The sequence below is a fragment of the Ovis canadensis genome, chromosome 3 (assembly GCF_042477335.2).
Source record: "Ovis canadensis isolate MfBH-ARS-UI-01 breed Bighorn chromosome 3, ARS-UI_OviCan_v2, whole genome shotgun sequence".
NCBI classification, from domain to species: domain Eukaryota; kingdom Metazoa; phylum Chordata; class Mammalia; order Artiodactyla; family Bovidae; genus Ovis; species Ovis canadensis.
Genome location: NC_091247.1, coordinates 59,138,975 through 59,149,290, shown reverse-complemented (window position 1 = coordinate 59,149,290; position 10,316 = coordinate 59,138,975). Strand labels below are relative to the sequence as shown.

Below are 10,316 nucleotides of genomic sequence, written 5' to 3'. Positions count from 1 at the left end.
AAATAAAAAGTTAATAAAAAACAACAAAAAGACTAAAAAAAAAATCACTTTATTTTCACTTGGATTCAGCATGTCTCACAGAGAGGAAAATAGTTCTCATTGGACTAAGTAAAAACAGTGCACTAAAAAAAATGAACTTTGGGGACTTCTCTGGTGGCACAGGGGATGAGAATCCACCTGCCAATGCAGGGGACATGGGTTCCATCCCTGGTCCGGAGAGATTCCACATGCCGAGGAGCAACCAAGCCCATGTGCCACAATTACTGAACTCGCACACTAGAGCCAGCAAGTTGCAGCTAATGAGCCCAGGTCCGGCAGCTGCTGAAGCCCGAGCACCCTAGAGCCTGTGCTCTGCAAAAAGAGAAGCCACCACAAGGAGAAGCCCGCACATCACAACTGTCGAATAGCTGCAAGTAGAGAAAGCCCACGTACAGCAACAAAGACCCAGCACGACCAAAAATAAATGTGACTTCCCTGGTGGCTCAGATGGTAAAGCGTCTGCCTACAATGCGGGAGACATGGGTTCAATCCCTGGGTCGGGAAGATCTCCTGGAGAAGGAAATGGCAACCCACTTCAGTATTCTTGCCTGAAAAATCCCATGGAGTCTGTAGGTGTAGCCTACAGGTCGCAAAGAGTAGGTGTAGGTGTAGTCCATGGCGTCGCAAAGAGTCGGACATGACTGAGCGAGTAGAGAAAGCCCATGTACAGCAACAAAGACCCAGCATGACTAAAAATAAATAAATGAATGTTACAAAGAGAATACCTTTAAATAAATAAACTTTGAGTAATATAAATAAAAGGTAAAAAATTCAAACCCAAAAAACAAAAAAAGCAGAATGGGACTTCCCTGGTGGTCAGTGGTTATGACTTCAATCGTCCACTGCAGGGGTCACGAGTTTGATTCCTGATTAGGCAGCTAAGATCCCACTTGCGGCAGGCCAGGACCAGAGAACAGCAAAAAAAAAAAAAAAAAAAGGTCAGAAGACCTGAAAAGACATTTTGCAAAAAAAGACATACAGATGGTCAACAGGCACATGAAAAGATGCTTAGCATCACTAATCATCAGGGAAATGCAAATCAAAACCACAGTGAAAGATCCCCTCCACCTGTCAGAATGATTATTATCAAAAAGATAAGAAAGAATAAGGTAAGAAGTGTTGGTGAGGATATGCAGGAAAGGGAATTCTTGTGCACTGTTTGTGGAACAGTATGTTGGTGCAGCCACTGTGGAAAATATTGTGGAGGTTTCTCAAAAATTAGAAATAGAACTACTGTCCAATCCAGCTATTCCATTTCAGGTATTTACCCAAAGAAAAAGACACTAATTTGAAAAGATATATCCACCTCTATGTTCATCACAGCAAGGAATATTTACAATAGTCAAGACATGCAAACATCTAAGTGTCCATCAATAGGTGAGTGGATAAAGATGATGTGGTATACACGTATGACAGGATATTAAGTGAAGTGAAGTTGCTCAGTCGTGTCCAACTCTTTGCGACCCCATGGACTGTAGCCTACCAGGCTCCTCAGTCCATGGAATTTTCCAGGCAAGAGTATTGGAGTGGGTTGCCATTTCCTTCTCCAGGGGATCTTCCCAACCCAGGGTCTCCCGCATTGCAGGCCGATGCTTTGCCGATAGAATATTACTCAGTCATAAAAAAGAATGAAATCTCACCATATGTGACAACATGTATGAACCTAGAGGGTATTATGCTAAGTGAACTATACCAGGCAGACAAAGACAAACACTCTATGATCTCATTCATGGAATCTAACAACAAAACAAATGAACCAGCAAAACAAAACAGAAATGGACTCATGGAGAACTCATAACTGAGAGCAACCTAGTAGAGGGGCAGGAGTGGGAGGACAGGCGAAACAGATACAGGAAATTAGGAAATACAGACTTCCAGCTATAAACTAATTGTCTTGGGGATGTAATGTACAGCATAGGAATACAGTCAATAATACTGTAATAACTTTGTATGTTGACAGATGGTCGATTTATCGTGGTGATTATTCTTTAATGTATGAAAATACTGACTCACTATGCTGTACACATGAAACTAATATAATACTGTTGGTCAGTTATAATTCAAATAAATAAATAGATACATTTTGAATTTTAAAAGTATTTTAAACTAATTCTAATTAAAAAACAAAGCATATTGTTCATGTATTGTCAACTTGGGAACCGTAACAAAATACCATAGATTTAGTGGTTTAAACAACAGAAATTTATCTTCTCACAGTTCTGGAGGTTGAGAAGTCTAAGAGCAAGGGGCTGGCCAGTTCAGTTCCTGGTGAGGACTCTCTTGCTGGTTTGCAGACAGCCATCTTCTTACTGTGTCCTCACATGGTGGAGAGAGAATGTGAATTCTCCCAGGTCTTCTCCCATAAAGACTCTAGTCCTATCAGATGTAACAAAGAAGTATCTTTATTTCAGGCTTCCCTGGTAGCTCAGACATGCGGGTAGCTGCCTCAGACAGGTAGTTGCCTGTCATGCGGGAGACCCAGGTTCGATCCCTGGGTTGGGAAGACCTCCTGGAGAAGGAAAGGGCTACTCGCTCCAGTGTTTTTGCCTGGAGAATCCCATGGACAGAAGAACCTGGTATCCTACAGTCCATGGGTTGCAGAGTCGGACACGACTGAGCCCACATGCACATGCGTTAATTATCATTTGACAGCATTTTGCCCACAATAGAACATCATCTATAGTCCTTGCTGCCGGAAGTGTAGTCTGCAGACCAGCAATATCAGACATCACTTGGGGGCTTAATGAAAAAGCAGAGTCACCATCACAACCCTCCTGAATTATAATCTTTTTAAAAATAAATCTTTGGGTGATTTGTGTACCCCTTACTTTGGGATTCTCTGGTGGCTCAGATAGTAAAGAGTCTGCCTGCAATGCAGGAGACCTGGGTTCAATCCCTGGGTCGGGAAGATCCCCTGGAGAGAAAAATGGCAACACATTCCAGTATTCTTGCCTGGGAAATCCCATGGATGGAGGAGCCTGGCTGGCTACAGCCCATGGGGTCGCAAAGAGTCAGACATGACTGAGCAACTTCACTTTTGGATGATTTGTGTACCCCTTACTTTGAAAAGCAGTGGTCTATAGGATACCTACTCTCTCAAATGCTCTGCGACTTGTTTTATGACTGCATAATGCATTCGGATAAGTGTTCTATTTATGCTGGAAAACAATGTATATCCTATGATAATTGGGTGTAGATTTCCATATGTATCCTTTCATCCAAGCTTTCCACTGTGTTGTTCAAAGCTTCTATATATTTTCTGATTTTGTCTGCCTCAACTATCATTTACTGAAAGATGTGTATTGAAACTTCCCAATTTAGTAATGATTTCTCAATTTCTCATTATAGTTCTATCAATTTTTACTATATATATTCTGGTATTTATAAGTGAATTATTTTATACTCTTGCTGAATTAAACTTTTTATCATTACATACTGATGTATATATTGGTATATAGTGATTTCTATACACTGTTTTTTAAAGGAAAGTAGTGATCTTTCTAAAAAATATTTATTTCTTTTTTGCTGCATCAGGTCTTAGCTGTAGTGTGTGGGCTTCTCTCTCGCTATGATGCTCTGCCTCCTGAGTTTGCGGGCTCTGTAGTTGAAGCACACTGGCTTAGTTGCCTCTTGGCATGTGGGATTTTAGTTTCCTGACCAGGGATCGAACCTGAATTGCCTGCCTTGAAAGGTGGATTCTAAACCACTGGCCCACCAGAGAAGTCCCAGGAACTCTATTCTTAGTGATATTCCTTTTCATAAATCACATTGTGATATTAGTGTAGTCATGCTTGCTCTCTTTGGGCTAGTATTTGTCTGGTATATCTTTTTAATTCCTTTTACTTTCTCTTTAGGCTTGAGGTTTGAACCATAAAGCACCATCTCACTGATCCAGAAACAATTGTAATCTTCTGCCATATTTGAAGTTTGTCATTGTGCTTATAATTTCCAAGAATGCTTCTCATTTCTTGCGTTTTCAGTATCACATCCATTCAGTCCAAGACTGGTTTGTTCTGTTTGTTCATCTTGATCCTTCTGTTTATGTTGTCGGCTATTGTCAAGGATCTGGTGATCCTTGCTTGTCTGTTCACATTTCTGAATGAAGGACTCTTGATAAGTATTTGTGGCTATGACAAATTCCTCTGCCATTGTTCAAGTCTGTTTCCCCAACAGACCTTACTCTTGAACAGGGAGGCTGAGCAACCAGCGCCTGGAAGAGCCAATGCTTGGGGAGCAGCAGGCCAGCAAGCAAGGAGGAGCCCTCATGGTTGTCAGAGAAAGGAAGGTTCCTCCACAGGGGAAGCACTGTGGTGTGTTTTATTTCTGGGAAGAGATGAGTGTCTCTCAGCTTCTGTACAACCATCATGGACACGCGGTTACTGGGCATTACTTTGCTGCTTCTGGCACCAACACTGCCCACAGCAGACCCTTCAGCTAATTCAGTTGCTGTTCTAAGGATTTTACAGATGATTCCCCATTGTCTGCTCTGAGCAGAAGGAGCTGCACAGGTGATTTAACTCGTTCTTGCAGACATCATCCCTGGACACTTACCCTGCTCTCTGTACTTTGAGAATTGCTTTCCTTGGGGACCCCTTTAAAGGAGCATTCTTTACTATATCTGTTTCAGATATGTTTTCTCTATGAACCTCATCAGATCTGTTTTCTAATTTCCACTGGCTCTTAAAATTTTTGTGCTGTTGATGGCACCAAGTCTTATTTTTTCAGAACTGGTATATATTTATTATTTTAAAATTGGGGGACTTCCCTGGTGGTCCAGTGATTAAGAATCCACATTTCAATGCAGGGGACATGGGTTCAACCCCTGGTCTCGGAAAAAAGATTCTACAAGCCGTGGAGTAACCAAGCCAGCATGCCAAAACTACCCAGCCCACAAGCCACAATGCAAGATCTCGCATGCCACAGTGAAGATCCTATGTGTCGCAACTAAGACCTGATGCAGCGAAAAGTAAATAATTTTTAAAAACTAAATTAAAAAGTAAAATTAGGCATCTCATTTTTTCACCTAAACACATGCTCAGTCCATCATATTGAACTAAATATTTTATCACTAAGTTTAGATTTGTAGATTCCAACTGAATTTACAGTAAATTGTCCTTTCCGTTTCTATGCCTCAACAAAATATAACTCTTTAAAGAACCATTTTGACAACTATATTAAATTATTTTAGTAATTCTATATTAAAATGATATTTCCTTTAAAAAATAAAATGATGTTTTCTTTAGAACAAAGTGGAGGAAAAATAAGTATCGAAGTTCTCTTTTTAACTACAGTAATTATTAGGATAATATATATACACATTATATAATTGTAATATACTAATTAGATTAATTATTTCTATCAACAGGCTTTATTTTTAATATTTCATTTCAATTTAATTAGTCATAAATCCTTCGACATCTCCCAGCATTTTCCTTTTTGAATTGTAAGTTTTCTCTCTTCTCATCAATCAGAATAAATATTTTAAATTCTTTTTCTGCTTTCCAACAGGTAGCAGAAATGAGAGAAATCATCTCTTTCTCTACATTTGACACTGTGAAATCTTATAAATTTTCCTAAATCACAATGTTCCCAATAACTTAGCTTTATAGAAGATACCAATTTGGCGTTTCTCTTCCCTTGCTAGGGGCTTCCCTTGTGGCTCAGCTGGTAAAGAATCCACCTGGAATGCGGGAGACCTTAGGTTCAATCCCTGAGTTGGGAAGATCCCCTGGAGAAGGAAAAGGCTACCCACTCCAGTATTTTGGCCTGGAGAATTCCATGGACTATAGTCCATAGGGTTGAAAAGAGTTGGACACAACTGAGTGACTTTCACTTTACTCACTTTGCTTTATTTCCATTGCTAGAGGTAAAGAAAGCTGAAATACACAAATTTTATATACTTTGACATATATGATTTTGCATATATCATATATAATGTTTGTACTTAGAGTATATATTTATAGTACATATTTATAATACATTATATGATATATAGTATTATAATACAATATAATTTTGTAGTATTATAATACTATGTAATATACAAAATTATAATTATATACAATTTATATACTTTATTTACACACACATATATATTTGATTAACTCATACATTTTACAGGCCAATCAATCTTTTGGAAATTTTCTTAGAAAACTTCAACTCACCAGCTTGTTTCTGCATTCCATTAAAGATTATATTCTTTTAGCTAGAACACAGGTTTGGGGAGGGGGAAAGAAATCCTCCCATTTTAACAGAAAACTTGAGTTTTACAGAAAGAGACTTCATGTGGTTCCAAGACAGAGAGGCAGAAACATACAAGTTTCTCAAGACACATCAGTGCCTACCGTGAGTGCCCTTCAAAAGCAGAACCTTGATTCTAGGACCTTAGGCTCAGTTTCCTGGGGAGGTGTTCATGATTGTTCCTTTCTCCACGTAGGGAACCAGGCTGGCTGCTGCCTCTGGTCCTGGCCATTTATTGACACTAGATTCTTCAGCGTCACTGCCAGAGATATGAAAAAGCAGAGAGAGACCTTGTCCTGCTCCTTCTGCTGATCTGGGCTATGCACCTATGTGGAGAGAGAGACGGAAATCTCAGTGGGGAGAGGGAGGGGCAGTGCGGACGCCTGTCACTAACCACCTTTTCCTTTCCTCTTACTGTAAAGTAGTAAAAACAAGCAGCATCCAGACCTCTTTGCCGGGGAATGGGGCTGCTGTTTACAGATAAACAGAGACCTGCTGCCTGTTAGGATCCCAGTAACAAAATTCGGTCAGAAGACCGAAAACACAATTGTGTTTACAGATCAGCAGCGACATGCCAATGTCACGTTGGTGGCGGAAGGCAGAGGTCATGTTTACTGCAAGCAGAGGTGCCCGGAGCTGCCACGGGGGCTGCCGGCAGGGGATCCCGAGGAGGAGGCGGAGCAGGCGGGAGCAACTGTGAACCCGAAGTCGCCTCAAACCTCAGACCGCAAGGGGTCGGATCGCAGAAGGGAAGAATAGAGACTGCTGTGCTTCACAACCGCGGGGGCTGAAATGGGCCATCTTGACACCCTGAGCGGGCTCTGGTCTTCCAGTTCTCAGAAACATGACTTCTGGCTGGGGAAAAGCCTGTCCAGAAAATAAGCTACAGCAACTCCTGCTCAGTCATGTCAGGTTCTTTGAGACCCCATGGACTGTAGCCCACCAGGCTCCCCTGTCCATAGGATTTCCCAGGCAAGAATACTGGAGTGGGTTGCCATTTCCTCCTCCAGGGGATCTTCCCCACCCAGAGAATGAACTTGGGTCTCTTGTAGTGACAGGCGGATTCTTCACCACTGTGCCACCTGGCAAGCCCTCATATTACACTTATCTTAGCCAAAAGGGCTACAGCAGCAGGAGGTCGCAAATGGCACAGAACAGCACCTCCTGGGTGGACATATTACTGTCTGGGACCACGACCCCCTCCCCTAAAAACAGGTACGGGTTGCCCTGTGAATCAGTCCCTTTAAAGGCAGAATGTCGTCATGGTAACCGACATGTTTTCTGCAATTGGAATGACCTGAGACCTTCCTGGTTCTGCCACATACTTTTGGTGTGATCTTGAGCAATTACTTAAGCTCTCCGCGCCAGAGTTTCATCGTCTATAAAATAAGAAAAAAATTGCTTGTCTCTTAGGATTAGTAAAAGGATTAACAGAAATAATAAACGGAGAGCTAGAGTTCCTGGTGGTAAGCGCTCAATAAACAGTAGCTGTTGTTATTACAAGAAAATTGTTGTTATTGGGGCGAAAGCCTTACCCCGAAGACAATTAGGTATAAATTGGTGATTCATAAAGAGTTATAACAGCTCAGGAAAAATAGTCCTGCTGACCTGTGCTTTGGCTTCTCAGCTGAAGGACTGTGCAAAGCAGCAGCACTGAGGCAGAAAGTAGGGTGACCAGCTCGTCCCAGTTTGCCTTGGATTTTCCCAGTTTTTATAGGACAAGTCTTCTGTCCTGGGGAATGCCTGGCAAAGGTGGATGGTTGATCACCGTAGAGGCCACATGGCATTTGTTTGGGAATGATTATATTTAAAAGTAAAGTACATCATGGAATGTTTGCTCCTAGACTGACCCTCTGTGTCTTAAAGCTCAGACGGTTGGTTGGAGGGAGCCTAATAAGGGATAATGGTGCTTGGCCTCATTCCTCGTTAATGGCTTTAATTAGAGCTGGGGTTATCTGGCAGGGCAACTTCCACCCAGCCTGCTGGGCAAATCTCCTCCCCACTGGGCCCAGTCATCAGACAGATTTGTGTAGGGAGGAGGGGACATGGCTTTCCCTTGTTCTTCTCTGGGGACAGTCCATGCAGAATGTTCAAGGGACACTGCCAACCATCCATCTTCTGGGGCAGACCCTAGGATGAAGTTGGCTCTGTCCCAACCCTGACCTACTAGAGTAATGAGCAAGCTGGTGCAGCCCACCCTGGAGACTTCATCTGTGGCCCTCCTAGACCTTGACCTCTGCCTCAGGGAGGAGCTAGACTCCAGACTTGGAGAGGTCGGCTCACCTAAGGCGTCCAGGCCAAGCGCTGTAGCTGGTAATCTCCAGCTTGCTGTCAGATGTTTGCGGGTAGCACACACAGCATGTCCTGATTTGTAAGAGCCTCGGATCAGCATCCTCAGGATCCTTACAGTCCTTCTAGCTTCCTCCTCTGAGCTCCAGGCACGAGGAAAGAGTGCTGATTAATATCAGTATTTGGGGAGCATTCAATATGATGTTTTCGGAGAAGGCAATGGCACCCCACTCCAGTATTCTTGCCTGGAAAATCCCATGGACAGAGGAGCCTGGCAGGCTGCAGTCCACGGGGTCGCTGAGAGTCGGACACGACTGAGCTACTTCACTTTCACTTTTCACTTTCATGCATTGGAGAAGGAAATGGCAACCCACTCCAGTATTCTTGCCTGGAGAATCCTAGGGACAGAGGAGCCTGGTGGGCTGCTGTCTACGGGGTCGCACAGAGTCGGACACGACTGAAGCAACTTAGCAGCAGCAGCAGCAGCAGCAATATGTTGTTTTAATCCAAAGACATGGTTTAGAAATTGAAATACATAATTTCAGTTTGGGCTTCCCTGGTGGCTCACTTGGTAAAGAATCTGCCTGCAATGTGGGAGACCTGGGTTCAATCCCTGAGTTAGGAAAATCCCCTAGAGAAGGGAATGGCAACCTACTCCAGTATTCTTGCCTGGAGAATTCCATGGACAGAAGAGCCTGGTGGGCTACAGTCCATGGGTTGCAAACAGTCAGACACAACTGAGCGACTAACCTTTCCTTTCTTTGTCATAGTCTGCATTCCATCTCGGAATACAAACATACATCCCACATCTTTTTTATCCTTTCATCTCTTGATGGACACTTAGGTTGCCTCCATATCTTGACATGCATTACAAGAAGACAAATGCTATCTTTGGGGATATACAATATATTTGTTTACTGTTGCTACTGTAACAGATTACCACAAGCCTTACTGGCTTAAAACAGTACAACTTTGTTATTTTGTAGTTCTGGAGGTCAGAAGTACACATGAGTTGGGGCTGCCTTCATTTCTGGAGGATCCAGGAAAGAATCTGTTTCCTGAACTTTTCCACCTTCTAGAGGTTGCTGTGTTCCTTAAGTCTGGCTTCCCTGGTGGCTCAGACAGTAGTCTGGCTTCCCTCTTGGCTTAGACGGTAAAGAATTTGCCTGCAGAGCAGGAGACCCGGGTTCAGTCCCTGGGTTGAGAAGAGCCCCCGCAGAAGGGAATGTCGACCCACTCCAGTATTTTTGCCTGGAGAATCCCATGGACAGAGGAGCCTGGTGAGCTACAGTCCATGGGTGGCAAAGAGTTGGGCACAACCAAAAGACTAATACTTTCACTTTCACTAAGTCAAGGCTCTCTTTACCTTGACCTCTGTTTCCACTGTCACATCTGCTCTGCCTTTGATGTGGACGTTGTGTGAGCTGTTATTGCTCATCACAATGGGAAATGTGTCTGGGACAAAGGCTGAAGTGGCTGTCCCTTTCTTGGTAGGGAATGCAGTACTGCATCTCTGCCCTTGATGGTGACTGCCATCTGAGGGGCAAGGCAGTAACCCAACATTACCAAGCTGACCCTGCAGCCTGCTGGCAACAGGATGGATCAAGAACAGAAGGAAAATCTTCATGGAGTAGACATGAGTGTTCCTCCTCCTTGGGCTGTCCGGGACTTGAGGGAGAAGGCTGTGTCAATTTACATACTCACATTTACATATTTCAATTATATTAAATGCAATTTAATATGTACAT

At 42.9% G+C, this 10,316-nt stretch overlaps 1 long non-coding RNA gene across 1 annotated transcript; it reads right to left on the bottom strand.

Moving 5' to 3' along the window:
- Positions 1–2,152: 2,152 nt before the first annotated feature.
- On the bottom strand, positions 2,153–6,594 carry LOC138438106 (uncharacterized). Its single transcript, XR_011256263.1, has 2 exons — positions 6,384–6,594; positions 2,153–2,415 (listed from the first exon to the last, which is right to left on the bottom strand). It is a non-coding gene; the product is annotated as an uncharacterized lncRNA (long non-coding RNA).
- Positions 6,595–10,316: the final 3,722 nt, after the last annotated feature.